Raw genomic sequence first — 12,072 nt, forward strand, 5'->3', positions numbered from 1 at the left:
ACTATTCTTAAATTGGACTTTGATGGGATAACTCCCACATGCTCAGATTGAATGTGAAATAATGCATGTGTTCAAGATCAAAAATCACCTTTTGGTGAGATGGGTGGCAAATAAATTTAATAAAAATAAAATAAATAAACCCCAAATCTCACTTCTCAGTGGCTAAGGTGCTGTGCTTGTCAATCGAAAGGTCAGCAGTTCAGCGGTTTGAATCCCTACTGCTGCGTAATGGGGTGAGCTCCCATTACTTGTCCCAGCTTCTGCCAACCTAGCAGTTCGAAAGCACATAAAAAATGCAAGTAGAAAAATAGGGACCACCTAGGAAGGTAACAGCATTCCATGCGCCTTTGGTGTTTAGTCATGCTGGCCACATGACCACAGAGACGTCTTCGGACAGTGTTGGCTCTTTGGCTTTGAAACGGAGATGAGCACCACCCCCTAGAGTTGGGAACGACTAGCACATATGTGCGTGGGGAACATTTATCTTTACCTTTATAGGCTGAAGGAGTGAGTAAAGTATTCCTGAAATATGGTGGATGATAGCAGGGAGCAAGAGTGATGGCCAAGAGAGTAAGGTAGATCTATCATAAGAATCTGGGTTGGCAGCATAGGGGAAGAGAGTACTATGAAACCTTGCAATGTTTCTTCTTTTCCATCCAACTCATGAACTCATGATTGTGCTTATGATCTTACTTCAGATTTCCTTTGGTTCACAGACTTGCAAAGTTGTAAATGAGAAGATTGGACACAAAGGTACTTTTTCATTGCCATCTTCACTGCAAATTATTGTATGCAAGGCAGTCACTAAACAAGGACATTCACTCATCATCCATATTTGTTATCATCTGCAAGATAACAGATATGTGCAAGAAAAATGATTAATGTAAGAATTTCATTAATGTCTCTTGATTCCTCTGCTTCAAGGGATCACCCACTTTCTGCATTCTTTAGTTCTGATTCAAAACAAACTCATTTTTTCCCCTTCTAGCACCATATCTAATTTCTCCACTGTGGTTTATAGACTTTTTGTGGGCCTTCTCAGTTTGTCTTACTAGCTATTGACAGGTAATTTTAAGGCCCTTTACCTTTAAAAGCAAACATTAGGCAGTTCTTCAAGCAGGAGACGGATGAGCAACTTTTTGAGGTCTATACATGATAGCATTCTTGGAAGGACCATTTGTTCTTTTTTGTAACTTACTGCTTTAAAAGGTATCTGCAAGATGGAACCAGAGGTGGGTTTCAGCAGGTTCTGATCAGTTCTGGAGAACCGGTAGTGGAAATTTTGAATAGTTCGGAGAACTGGTAGTAAAAATTCTGACTGGCCCCGTCCCCATCTATTCTCTGTCTCCCAAGTCCCAGCTGATCAGGAGGAAATGGGGATTTTGCAGTAACCTTCCCCTGGAGGGGGGTGGGAATGGAGATTTTACACTATCCTTCCCCTGCCACAGCCACCAAGCCATGACCACAGAACCGGTAGTAAAAAAATTTGAAACCCACCACTGGATGGAACATACAGGAGCATCATACAGAAAACTTCCAGCTTTGGATCCTGGTTCACCCATTGTTTACTTCAGATATCATGTATATTTCCAGAGATCACCCTTAAGGTAGGATCTTTTTAAAATTCTCTGTATATTTGAGCCCTGGAGCATGTTTTAATTTCTACAGTAGAAGTGACAATGGACATCAAATTATGATCATTTCTAATATTAAACTAGACTTTGGATGTTTCTCTCTCTCTCTCTCTCTCCCCCCTCCCTCCTTTCTCTCTTAAAAAAAAGACTTTAGGGGTTTTTTGTTGCTGGTTTATTTTCTGGTCAAACAAAAACAGAGGATGTCTTTTAGATAAAGCAGGAAGAGCCAGAAGAAATATCTGAATCTTTGGTAGGTTTATGAATGAGTCTGGTACAGTGGTGGGTTTCAAATTTTTTTACTTTCAGTTCTGTGGGTGGGGCTTGATGGGCAGGGTGGGGCTTGGTGGGCATGGCAAGGGAAGGATACTGTAAAATATCCATTCCCACCCAACTCCAGGGGAAGGATACTGCAAAATCCTCATTTCTTCCCAATCAGCTGGGACTTGGGAGGCAGAGAATAGATGGGGGCGGGGCCAGTTGGAATTTTTACTACCGGTTCTCCGAACTACTCAAAATTTCCACTACCAGTTCTCCAGAACTGGTCAGAACCTGCTGAAACCCACCTCTGGTCTGGTAGCATCTCCTTCTGAGTTTTGCTGCCATAGGCTAACACAATTCTCCTACTATAATGCCTATAGTGAGCGATTTGCAGTACATCAGCGAAGATTTTTAGGTCTACTACAAATTATATTGCTAAAAAAACAATGCTGGAATAACTGGAATTGTAAGCAAACAGACTGCAAGCTTCATTTAGTTCAGTTTGTTCTCAGATAAATGGTAATAAAGGTCCACAAACATTATTTCCTTCTGTTGCCACTGACTACTCCATCAATCCTACTATCTCTGTTGGAAGTCTAATAATTTGGGAAAAGATATATTTATGTGGCTGTGGAGGACAATCTCACACTGAACCCATTTTGTTCGATGAATGGCTAATTTTTCAGTTGCGGTAAGAATATAATTTAACCAAATTGGAGAAAATGCTTATTTAATTGAAGCTCCAGGCCAACAGCCACATGTTTTTCATTAGAGTCTCTTCTAAAAATTCTGCACAATGTGAACTTTTTATCAATTATCTTTGCAGATGGGAGAGATGGGAATGAAGCATCTGATCAAAAGAATGACCGCTGTTGCTCTTTACAGAATAATTTCCCCATGTACAAGAAGAAAGCACTATATCTTAAACGCACCCCTTTCAGAATAATTTGAATTACACTGCCTGAATAATGTAAAAAAAAAGGAAGTCAAGCAACTTTTATGATTGACTATGACAGCTGGAACTTATTTATTCAACTGGCAGCAGGAAGCAAATCTAGTGGCCTTTGCTGAAGAGAAAAAGAAGATTAAAAGAGACAAGAGGGAGGAATGTCATGAACTATAGCAACAAGAAAAAAAAGCAGAGCTAGTTGGTTGCTGTGTCCAAATTCAATATAGATGATATTTGTCTCTCTTAGATAAATAATACCTTAAGAGATTGACAGAAAGGTCAGGATAGAGATAATCAAAAGAAGCAGTGGTTACTCTATTTTCTCATATAGGTGATTGGCTTCCACTAGTTTTGCTTTCAGTGTTCACAATGTATAGTTTGGAGGTTCAGCTGGGTGTGGATGGATTTACTACCGATTGAAATGGTTCAGCTTTAAGACAGGAGTTCATGATGGCTGACAGACAATCTGGTCCAATGATTATGGATTGTTTTATTTGGAAGGACTGTTATTTATTTGGAGGATTACTACTCACATTCTAGATTTTTGTTTTACACTGTTTTTTCTCTAAAGTGGTTAGGTTTGGTCTTTTCTCTAGTGTCTTCTTTATTTTTCTGTTAGTGTTATTGTCATGCTTTGGTTTTAGAATTCATTTCATTCTGCAAAGAGTAGTGAAGTTATAGAATTAATGATCAAGAAATATTGACAACTGAGGAAAGCCTAATTATATACCTATATACCAGTTTTGACGAACTGTGCGTGAAGACTAGCTGTCCAGTGCGCAGTTGCCGGCTCCGCCTGGCCTTTCAGGGGTCCTTGCGCCTCCCTGCCTGCCCCCCTGGTCCCCGTCGGGATGTGGGACATCCCCACCGACGACCCGGATCCGCAGCCCTGGAAAGGGAGAGAAAGTTGGATGGGGAATGCCGCTTCCCTCCACTGGAAAACTGGAGCCCCTTCCCAGCCTCGGAGGTAAGGGGTGTCGGCATACCCGGGCCTCAGGTTGCGGGGCCAGCAGGGGGAGAGCTTTGTCTCACTTCTGGCTGGGATGAAGCGCCTGTCCCCCCAGCCCATCACCAAGAACAAGCCAGTGCAGCCCCGCCTTCCTAGCCGCTTCCTGGCTGGCACGTCTCTTACCCCTCAGCGGTGCCTTCCCATTTGCCAACCAGTGTGTCTCTTACCCCTCAGCGGCATCTCCATGTGTGAGGAGTTGCACTCTCCTCCAGCCCTCCTGGGGTAGCTCACCTCCCCAATGGTGGCTCCTCCTCCTTTTCCTCCTGGCTGCTCCAGCATCCGGGCTGGAAGCAGCAGCGCGAGAACAGCCGCCACCCCCTCGCCCCTTGCAGCGGCAGGAGCAGTGGTGGGGCAGCCGCCCGCCCAGCCAGCAAACACTACCTCGCTGCTCCATGTGCACAAGCTGGCCAGGCCCTCTGGACCATGGATGCATGTCGGTGCCACGGGTTGGAGGGCTGGCGCCGCCAAGAAGTCCACTCAGACAGACAGGGAGAAAAGCCCGGGCCCACCCATCCTGGCTGGCCTGGCTCTGCTCCCCTTGCTCTTCCAAGAACCGGCACACTGGTCACCTGGTCTTCACGCATTGGGAGCGCCAGAAACCAGAAAAGCAGCCGCCTGGTGCGCATGTGTGTGCCGGGAAGATGATCTTCTGGTTTCTGGCACATGCATATGCACTGGCCAGCTGGTCTTCACGTGCCAGAAACCAGAAGACCAGTTGGCCAGTGCTAGCATGCGCACTGGGCAGCTACTCTTTCTGTTTCTGATGCTCCCGCATGTGTGAAGACCAGCTGGCCAGCACGCCGGAATCCAGAACAGCAATGGGCAATGGTTCGTGTGCCCGGAGAGATGGCTCTGCATGCCACTTCCAGCATACGTGCCATAGGTTTGCCATCACAGCTGTATATGGTACCCATATGCCACAATATTTCTTCCTGTAAACTTTCTCTAAACTCTAAATTGTGAATGAAAAGCTAAATCAGAGGGTGCTAGAAAGTTCCCTTAACCATCCCTTTTTAACTTGGGATGATTTTCCAGAAGCTTTTGTTGAAGAAAAAGCAAAGTAAAGAGTAAACTTTTAATTTTATAAACATAGAGAATAGGGAATTAATACATAGAAAAATTCTGAGAAATATTTTCTGACAGTGTTGGAGTCACATCAGGGCTCTGTTTGGCTGAATTGAAAAATAGCAGAGATGAAATGGAGCAAATTTGAGAAATTCAGTGTGGCTTTAAGTTAGGCAAACCAGAATTTTGCTATGCATATAAGTGATGATAGATACATAAATGTGAGAAAGAAAGTAGTTTATTGATTTAGAGAAACTGCAGGTGTATTTCATCTAGGCTGCTTTGTAGGCTGTTGTTGTGGCCCGTCAGCGGCCTGTGCAGCTAGTAGCTGATTCCGACAGCGAGGAGGCTGGTGTGGTGCTGCACCAGCAGCCTGTGCAGCTGGCAGTCGAGTCAGACAATGAGGAGGCTGGAGAAGATGTGGTGCCAGAGGCGAGGATTCAGCCAGAGCCTTCAGAACCTCCAGAAGCTCCCTTAAGTAAAGAGGACGAAGAGGAAGAGCCTCTTCTCGATGCATGGGTGTGCAGAGCTGCCAAAAGGCAGGAGTGGCTCCTCAGGAGGAGCTCTCCTCGAGAGTAAGGCTTGGGGCTAATTGGCCACTCCCTTAGCCTATTTAAGGAGGAACGCTGACTGAAGCAATTTGCAGGGAACAACTTCGTTCACATACCTTTGTGTCTTGTCTTGCTTATCTTAGCAGCTTCCTGCAAATTGCTTCTGGGCATTCTGCCAACCACAGTAAGCTTTTAGTATTATTCTTTGAATTCTTGGCAGCTGTTAATGCAATTAATTAACAGCCGTTGTTGTAAAAAACTGTTTATTTAGTAAACTAAGGTTTGAACGGACTTTGTGTGTGCTGCGTTCTTTGGGGTCTGTAGCTGGGGCAGAACAGCTGCAGTTCATGCTTATGTTTTGACCAGCCATAATGCCAATCTTCCTTAAAGATTGGCAGTTTGGAAATTCATTTACTTTGAGATAGCATCGAAGTCTGACATACAGGTCGTGACAATCCCTCAACATATGACCATAATGGAGCCTGCCCATTACATTCATATGTCATAACAATCATAAAAACCGGTCGGCCATGTGACTGATTTGATTTTACAACCGTTTTTCTAGTGGTCATTAAGTGAACACCATGGTCATTAAACAAACCAAAAGTGTGCTATGGGTGTGATTTGCTGAAAAACCAGAGGCAAGTGGTCACATGACTGCAGGATGCTGCAAATGGCTTCCGTGTTGTGTTGGCAAAGTTCGGTCATGTGACTGAATCTATATAGTAAGTCCCCTTTTTCAGGTTGGTCATAACTTCGATGGTTGTAAGTCGATTGGTTGTAAGTAGAGGTGGTGCTCTGCTACTGTTGATCATCCCAAATGGATTGCAACATTTTGATAAGAGTTTTTAAAAAATCCCTGCTGTCAATAACTAATCTGTCACTATAGGTTTTACTGTAATGAAAACTGCTGTGCAAAGAGAAAAAAAAATGGCAACATAGCATAACATTTTGTTACTGGATGTGGTCAATTACACATGGCAGTGAAAAAGGCTGTTGGACTACTTTCTTAAAATAAAAACAGGCAGATTTATGTAACCATGATGCGTGATGGTGTGATGAGAAAATTTCAGTGCTGGCAAAACACAGTGTGAACATTTAGACCTTTTAAAGATGTTAAATAATTTTAAACATTTTAAATATAATCCACTGCATAGTTAGAGATAGGAGCTGTTCCTAAAATTTAATATCATATACCGAGCAGAGAAATGTTTTAGAAAAGGGAGGGGAGAGTTGTTCTTTAAAATACAAACCTGTAATAATGAAAATTGGTTATTTCTTAGGGCAAAAGCACGATATTAAGTGAATATCTCAGAAGTGGTGTTTTTTCCTATCAAAGAAGAAATAATGTTCATGATTAAATCCATGGCTGATGTGCCAATGTATTTCCAGCTTGAGTGAAAGACTTCAGAGGCATCTGCTGTCAATTTATGCAGACAACATTCAAGGGTCTCCAATCCTTTTAGACTGGAGGGCATATCTTGAATTTTGAGGGGATGTTAACAGATTCTCTGTGAAATGGCCCTTTTGTGGTGAGAGTAGCTGGGGAAAGAGTGTTCCTACTCCAAAGTGTTGTTAATCATAGAGTTTGGCCCAGGGCTGAAATACAGCAGGTTTTGGAGAACCGGTAGCAGAAATTTTGAGTAGTTTGGAGAACTGGCAAATACCACCTCTGGCTGGCCCCAGAGTGCGGTGGGAATGGAGATTTTGCAATATCCTTCCCCCAGGAGTGGGGAGGGAATGGGGATTTTGCAGTATCCTTCCCCTGGAGTGGGGTGGGAATGGAGATTTTGCAGTATCCTTCCCCCGCCACGTCCAAGCCACACCCACCACACCACACCACACCACGCCCACCAAGCCACGCCCACAGAACTGGTAGTAAAAAAAATTGGATTTCACCACTGGTTTGACCTGAGAGACTGTTTTCTATGGTGTGCAAGTAGTATTAGTTGCTCAGTTCCAATTCTTTCCCTTTTTGTGAAGATGTGTCATCTAAGAGTAGAAAACATGTGTCTTGCAAATCCAGCATCTGCTTTTCTGCCATCCTATGAGGGCATCAAATAGCAATAGCACTTAGACTTATATGCTACAGCCCTCTCTAAGCGGTTTACAGAGTCTGCATATTGCCCCCAACAATCTGGGTCCTCATTTTACCGATCTTGGAAGGCTGAGTCAACCTTGAGCCATTTAGAATCGAACTCCTGGAGTGAGCAGTGAGTTAGCCTGCAGGACTGCATTCTAACCACTGTGCCACCACAGCTCTTATAAGCATGACTAGGCTTACCCACATGTCTAGGGTTGGATTGCTATTGTCCCAGCTTTGTGCTCCTGTCTCTGTGTCCTGGTCAGTTTACAAGAAAGTCCTGGAAAGTAGGATTGTACGAAGAGGAGAGTGAGGTTTTGTCCATCCGAGAAAAAAAATATTATTCTCATGCTGCCTGGACATACAAGCAAGCCTGATGTTCTTGACCTTTAACTGTTAGACAATATGGTCACCATATACATCAGTGTTAGCCACAGTTTTTCAACCAAATGATCTTTTACAAAGGCTTTTTTCGGCCCAACACCTCCTTAGACTATGTACATGCCAATCAGTAGTGGGTTTCAAATCCCGTTGCTACCGGTTCGCTCGTGGGCACATGCGTGATGTGCCTCCCGCTGCCGCTGCTACTGCTTCGCCCGATCCGGAGTGAGCCGGTAGCAATCCACCACTGATTCCAATGCTTTGTATTATTTTTGTTTGGTATTTGTGGTTGACAATCATTGTTTATAAATCGTGATATGGTAAGCATATGATTATAGGTAGTCCTTAGTTAATGAAGGTAATTGAGACCAGAATTTCCATCACTGAATGAGCCCTGGTGGTATAGTAGTTAGAATGCAGTATTGCAGACAAACTCTGCCCACAGCCTAGAGTTTGATCCTGACCGGCTCAGGGTTGACTCAGCCTTCTATCCTTCTGAGGTCTGATCAGCTAGAGTTTACTAGAAGATAAATAAGGTGAGTGTGCATAGTAGAAGCAGCTTTTAGGCATAAAAATTTCTATTTATACTAAAGATATGTGCAGAAATATGCTTCAAGTTTCAACAACCAACTTTCTTTGTTTGTACTTTGATTGGGTTTTCATGGAACCAGTTCATTCGATGTATTGTATGAATGCATACTTTTCTTTTTATCAGATATTAGCTCTTCTAATTTTGTTACAGAAGTTTTGAAATATTATTTTATTTTATTGCTGTTTTAATATCTGGAAATTGCCTGGAAGCCTGTAAGGATTGAGTCATGAGATCTTAATTCGAAAAAGATGAACTTTAATGTGCATAGTATGTTCATTTGTCTGAAAGATGTTTTTAAAAATGTATTTCCCGCAAAAACGTTTTTTAAATAGCAGCTGTTTATATGTAATTTTCAGGCGTAATTTTTGACAAGTGTAATTTTGTGCATTTTGATTATGGAAAGCTGGAGACTGTTTGATTGTTTGAATGTTAGTATAATGTGAAGTTCATTTGGAATACAATGTACAAATCTGCTCTTGATAGACTCCATAATTGATTTCTTTTGTATCTCTGTCTTGATCAGGAACTTACCTATTCATATTTGAAGATTAATTGTAACTTGGTGACAGGCCCCATCTATTTTTTTTTTCTTTTTACTTAAACAAACACCACTGTCATTTTCTCAAAAAACATATCACATCATTACTGTAAATATAAATTACTGATTTGGGGAATGGGATGATTATAATTTTTCCCTCCTAAGAACTGAAATTAATAGTAGTAAAGGTGGAAAGTAGAAGGGAGAGCTTGGGAGTTTCTCATAATGTTGTATTCACTGGGGAGTTGCCTTCCACTTGACTTGACTTAAACAATCATGCTTTTGCTCTCCAATAATGCAGTCGGTGGAAAACCGTGAATTATTTTACAGCTTTTGTTCAAGAGCTTTCATTAGTCAAAATACTTTTTTACCTTTTTTTGATAACAAAAAAAAAATGTTTTCTCAACAAGGGCACTCTTTATTTTTGCCTTCACAATACAAGCACTCAAACTGGCTGCAGTCTATTAAATTCACCACCCTGTCTCCGTTTTCGATTTAGGACACAAATACAATAATGTCATTTTAAAAAATTACATTGCTGAACAAAATTATACCTTAGGCTTTGGGTACAAAACATTCAAAAATACAAGCAATTTATTTTTTAATCACTACTTTTATAGATGATTACAAAATGCTTCACTTTATACAATGAAAGTGTACATATTCAATTACATAGTTCTAATGAGGTTGGATTTGGGGTAGAGGCCTAGAGCAGTGGTGGGTTTCAAATTTTTTTACTACCGGTTCTGTGGGTATGGCTTGGTGGGCGTGGCTTGATGGGTGTGGCAGGGGAAGGATACTGTAAAATCTCCATTCCCACCCCATTCCAGGGGAAGGTTGCTGCAAAATCCCCATTTCCTCCCGATCAGCTGGGACTTGGGAGGCAGAGAATAGATGGGGGCGGGGCCAGGCAGAATTTTTACTACTGGTTCTCCGAACTACTCAAAATTTCCGCTACCAGTTCTGCGGAACTGGTCAGAACCTGCTGAAACCCACCTCTGGCCTAGAGCCTTTCTTATGCATAGGATGGTAACCAAAAAGGCAGTAAGACTGGCTTGCCAGCTAAACTAAGATATATTTGTCTTTGAAAAAATGGGAGACTCAAAGGATTCAAATCTGAAGCAGGCAAACATCTTCCAGATGGGTGGGCTTTAATACCCAGAATTCCCAACCATCACGGCCATTCCTAAGAAGTTGAGAGTTGAAGTCCACTCATCTGTAGGGTACTCAGATTGGGTAAGACTGAACTCAAGAGATGTTTTTTTTTAACCATCAATTGCTTTTCTTTTCTTCCAGAGAAATAAAATGGGAGGAATCAATAGCCTGACTAGACAAAATCAGCCAGTTAGATGGCAACATCACTTCTTAGGAAGTATCACTTCAGGCAGTGCATAAATTAAAGATATTTGGAAACTGAAAGCTGATTTCCCCCCCTCCCCCAAAATACACAAAAGCAATAAAGCATGAACTGATCAATCTTATTTTCCAAATTATGTTGCGGGTAAACACAGATATTTAAAGTTTTGTGAGCTTTAATCAGAATCAGTAGAAAACTTATGGAAGTTTTCACATAATTAATGGAAACCTGCAAGTAATTCTGAGAAATTGTCGCCTTTACTCCACAAGTTGCTTTTTATACAATAAGATATGAAAAAAATCAAGATAGTCCTTCTTTCTAACAGTGAATTTATTATAGCTAATAAAAAACATAGGTGTCCTTGAAATGTATCATGATACAAGAATTGCATTATGCAATGTGCACATCTCACCATTTTCTTAACATCATGATGAGCCGTGGTGGGGCAGTGGTTAGAGCGCAGTACTGCAGGCTACTTCTGCTGCCTGCCGGCTGCCTGCAATTTGGTAGTTCAAATCTCAACAGGTTCAAGGTTGACTCAAACTTCCATCCTTCCGAGGTGGGTAAAATGAGGACCCAAATTGTTGGGGCAATATGCTGACTCTGTAAACTGCTTAGAGAGGGCTGTAAAGCGGTATATAACTCTAAGAGCTATTGCTATTGCTATTGCTATCATAGTCTTGCCAGGGAGAATTTCTATAATTTCTGAGCTATAGCTGAGAAGACCTTGCTTTTTTTTTTAACCAATTGCTATTCCAGCACTGATGTGAAACTTTTCTAAAAATTTACATTGAATTAATATCTAATATTCTGTATATTTTAATTATTAAGATTAATACAGTCATATGAACAGAGCAACTGGATAGGGGTTAAAGTATTGTCCCATATAAACAAAGACACCCAATAAAGTAGACCAATAGCTTCTTCCTAAAAATACTGCAAATATCTTTAATTTTTATGGATTGTGATATCTTTGTTTTCCCTAACAAGGGAAATGGTTGAGATTTTTTGAATGTTTCTTTCTTACACATAAGAATTCCAGTACAGATATTACTTTAAATACATTTGAATATATCAGAACTGCATAAATATATTAATAAATTATATAGAAATAAAAAGATCTGCTTGAAAATATATAAACTAAGAAATCTAAGGAACATTTGATCAAAGTATTTAAATATAGTTTTTGTTATCTCTCTGTTAAGACAAGCCAAATCAAACATGGGCAAGAATTCAATAGTTTCAACAATTTTAACACATTAAATCAGTTGTCAATTTGTTTTTCTAATTATATGATCATTCTTTTTGGCATATTTCATCTATGAAGTCACTGAACTCCTCCTATGATTATTACGAGGTATAATAACTAAATGAAATCTCCATGAAATTGTGTTGTTTCTTAATTCCATTTGATAGATGGCAAACGAAAAGGACTATTGATTTTTTATGTTCCTATTTGTGGTTGCATCTGATAAGTCAACTATGGCAAACAGGAAGCATTTTGTGAAGGTTAACGGAACATTTGATCTGATCCATATTAGTTTATTCCCTTTTTTTGTTTTCCTTTCTTTAAATTCAAATTGACGAAGACCAGAGACAGGCCTTTCTCAGCAGTACTCTTATTTTACTGCAGTAACTTTGGAAATGTATTTCCC

This window comes from Pituophis catenifer, unplaced genomic scaffold (assembly GCF_029215685.1).
Source record: "Pituophis catenifer annectens isolate HBS135680 unplaced genomic scaffold, rPitCat1.0.hap2 SCAF_3, whole genome shotgun sequence".
Classification (NCBI taxonomy): Eukaryota; Metazoa; Chordata; class Lepidosauria; order Squamata; family Colubridae; genus Pituophis; species Pituophis catenifer.